The following is a 3,817-nucleotide window of genomic DNA, read 5'->3' as shown; positions in this document are numbered from 1 at the left end:
CTGCTTGGAATATGTAAGGTGTACACATAGATGAAATAAAGGCACCGGATAAGTTGTAAGCTTTCAATAGAACCTCCACAGGAAGAAAGGGATGCTGAGAATACAACATATTGTGGCCAATTGAGATGCAATTACTCCTGTAGTTGTGAATAAAGCATCCTCGGTAAAAAAACAACTGAAGTACCAAAGGAAAATGTGGGTGTGCTGTCTTCTACGTATAATGAGCCTTAGCCATTTGTAAATATAAAGCCGCGCCAATCCTCTGGTTTGGTGAACAGAATATGGTGAAAAGTTTTGAAGAACATACTTCAGCAAGAAGGACAAAGCTAATGTAAATATAAACCATAAAGTATCCAAGCAGCTGCACCACCGATTGAAACTTTGATAGACGCTTATACCATCTAAACGTATGTGTTAGAAGAGATCATATCTGAATCTCGGTGCATTGTTGGCCCATTTCCTAAGAGCTTACTTGAGATCAGGTGGTTGGTCAGCTCCGTAATATAATTAAGGCCCTCCCCCTCCCCCTCCCGTCGGGTCCCTGCCTGCCTGGCCGGCGAGCACCGCCGATCGACGGGGCTCCGGCCTCTGCCGCCCAAGTATGCCTCTTCGGCCTCTGCAATAGCTTCTACTTGGGAGCGTACCAGGACGCCATCAACAAGAGCGAAATCCCCAATCTCTCCCTCGACGACGCCGTCGAGCGCGACTCCCTCGTCTATCGCTCCTACATCGCCCTCGGCTCCTAGCAGGTCGCCTGTCCCTCTCTTTCCTCCAGATCTTTGATCGCTTGCTTTCTCTATTCTTCTCTGATTCCCGGGATCTGCCATTTCTCTGCAGCTCGTGATCAGTGAGATTGATTCCTCAGCCTCCACTGCCCTCCAGGCTGTCAAGTTGCTCACCCTCTACCTCGCCGGAGACAAGGTTGGTTTCCCTGGTACCCGAACTAAATCTGGTTGGACTTTCTTTTAGGTCTGCTGGTTTAATTTGTTTCGATCTGGAGCAGTGAAATCCAAACCATTTGATCTGTCATAGATTTTTTTTCCTGCTATTTCTTGTGATCTGATATGTAATTCTCGTCCAAGATATGATTTTGGTCGTTAGGATTGAAACACTTTGGTTGTCCAACATGCTTTCTCACTGTTCGAAGAAAAGCTTGACTCACATGGCGGTGGTGGCTTTGCTATCTTTCTAAATGGTTGTTTTGTCTCTCAAGTAGACTTGTTTACAGTGGTGCCTCAAACCAACATATGGCTATTTTATTGTTCTCTGCTTTCAGTTAAAGCACACCATAGATGTTCGACTGATATCAGCATTTGGGATATGCCAAGTGCTAGGATTATTGGTTGCCAACATCTATGGTTTTTTGGAATGATGATGCACATAGTTCATTATGCTCTACATCATTTTGATTTTTTTTAAAAATGGATCAATTTTATTTTAGCAGAAATATGATGTTTTTTTATGCAAGTGGATGATTATGTGCATGGTATATATCATGTAATTTATTTAAAGCTATAAGAGCAGCTTGGATTTGTGACGATTACTTGTTGCTTAAGTCCTATACTCTCCAAATCTTGGTGGGAGATCTAAATTTACTCACAAATGGAAAGTCTCATACTCTGAGTTATGGACTGCAGATGAGAATCTGATTATCAAATTACATGAGGAACTCAGCATAAATGCTCCACTCTAAGCCGATGCAGTCAGACAGCCAAATATACGTTAACCCATAAAGATACTCCTGAGCAACCTCTAACACACTACTTAACTAGAGACATAAGCTTAAATATATGACAAATTTTGTTGGTTCTATGACATCACTGGTTTGATTAATTTTATGTTCTGATGTTATATAAGTTATTTACAATTTTACAAACAAAACTCTTATTAGTTTTCTTAAATCACATCTGAAATTTCATGTATTGTTCCAACAAATTTCAACCAGGTATCATTCTTCTTATTTAAGTTGTTTTTTCTCTTCAAAAAGTTTTAATTTTTTTCACCTCAAATGACCATTGTTCAGACTATTTGAGACCTATTGAAATATGAGGTGCAAACTGCCTCCATGTCATAAAAAGCATTCTTTGCTCGCACAATCAAATGGAATTGCAATGCCTCCATGGGTCTTGATTATGTGATGTTGTAGTTCATATTATCTGAGACCCTCTGAAATATGTGGTGCAAATTACATCAATGAAGAAAGACTTTAAGCCCATGGTGTAACAAGCCTTCTTTTCTGATATGATTAGATGGAATGATGATGTCTCCGTATGATGTTGTTGCTCGTCATGCTTGGAAAAACTTAGGTCAAGAATCATCTTGAATCACATTGTATTCCCTCTTGACTGATACTTCCCAGTATGACCAAGAGGTGGCATTGGTTATCCCTTTCAAACTCTGGATAATCCTTCACAATGGACATGCTCGAGCTCGTGCATGCATCAGGATTCTTGTATTATATTAAACAAAAAGAGAGATCTTAGGAAATTACTTCCAAGGAACTTCACTAATGAAATGATCTTACAGCTTGTTCATTCATTATTTTTTTTTTATTCTTGATATTGACATTTGATTTCATGGGAAGTACATTTTAAAGAAGCCAATTGTCATCTAAAAGAAAGGCTTGTGAGTTCACCATGCACATCCTGTCTCATCAATCATCATCCTTTCGCAAGTTATGTTGCAAGTTACATATTACTGAAAGCTACACTCTGTGTTAATGCACAAAACTGCGACAGGTTGAACTTGTTTTCTTATTTATGGTGAACCAATGAATGTTACTGTCTTTATATTTTTTTTAAGATGCAGCATGCTCTTAATCTTATGGTTGATTTGTTATGTATTATAATGGATCTAACATTCCTATTCTAGGTGTCTCTGAAATTTGTCTACCTGGCTGCTATGTATTATAATGAAATTTGTTTACCTTGCTCTACATCAATCCATGCGGCTGTTCTCATTATATACTATAGTAATATATAATCTTCAAACTGTTAGTTCTGATAATCTAGATATGTTGGTTCTTCATTAAGAGATGAGATTAGTGTGACCTGTGTCAGTTCTTAAGCTTTAAATGTTAGTGAGACTATATGTGTTAAGCTTTAAATGTTGTGTTGTGGCAGGTTGGTCCTCTAGTAAGCTGAATACTATCATCCCTCAACTTATTTAGCACCAAACAAAAGTAAGTCCAAGCTTCTAAGTAATAATTGACTATATGACAAGACTCTAATCAAGGGCTGAATCTAGATTGAGTTTGATTTAAAGTTTTTAAAGTTTCACCAAGAGCTGAATTTGTTACTTACTATTATACAATTGGTATAAATCAAGTAACTTTTATCATTATAATTGGTTTAGTTGGTTATAATTATTAATTGCACAGTGACAAGTTTTAGAGTTCCGCCATCCATTAGTTTTGAAGATGCTACAGTATCTTCTGCAAATTGGATAGTAGAATAGGAAAATATGTTCATAGATTTAATGATGGAGCAAGTTCAAAAAGGGGATAGGTCAACCACAACATTTACAAAGGAATCTTGGAAGGAAATACGTGTCAAATTTTGTATGAAAACTACATATCATTATATCTGTTCTCATGGTAATATGAATATGATACCAAATCCATGGTGTGAGACTAGCACTAAGCTAACATAGATAAATACATACTATTTACAATCATAGATATTTTAAATAGATAACGTCGAGAAATCATGAAATTTTTAAAATAGATACAATAAAATAAATAAATAAAATTAAATATTATTTTTTAAAAAAATTACATTTCATGCAACATATAGGATTATAAGTTAATATTTTTTTT

At 36.7% G+C, this 3,817-nt stretch overlaps 1 protein-coding gene across 2 annotated transcripts in view; it reads left to right on the top strand.

Annotated features, from left to right (window-relative positions):
• The first annotated feature begins 266 nt into the window (after positions 1 to 266).
• The window catches only part of LOC105037039 (uncharacterized), a 29,773-nt gene continuing 26,222 nt past the window's right edge, over positions 267 to 3,817 (top strand). The window contains exons 1-3 of one of the 2 annotated variants that reach the window (XM_073256733.1): positions 267 to 749; positions 838 to 921; positions 3,123 to 3,181. The gene's annotated coding sequence lies outside the window, so the exon portion shown is untranslated. The remainder of the gene's footprint in view (positions 750 to 837; positions 922 to 3,122; positions 3,182 to 3,817) is intronic. The other variant, XM_073256734.1, reaches the window with a different exon arrangement.

Source organism: Elaeis guineensis, chromosome 4 (assembly GCF_000442705.2).
Source record: "Elaeis guineensis isolate ETL-2024a chromosome 4, EG11, whole genome shotgun sequence".
Lineage (NCBI taxonomy): Eukaryota > Viridiplantae > Streptophyta > Magnoliopsida > Arecales > Arecaceae > Elaeis > Elaeis guineensis.
Note: the sequence above shows the minus strand (reverse complement) of the source record. Positions and strands in the feature narration are given on the sequence as shown.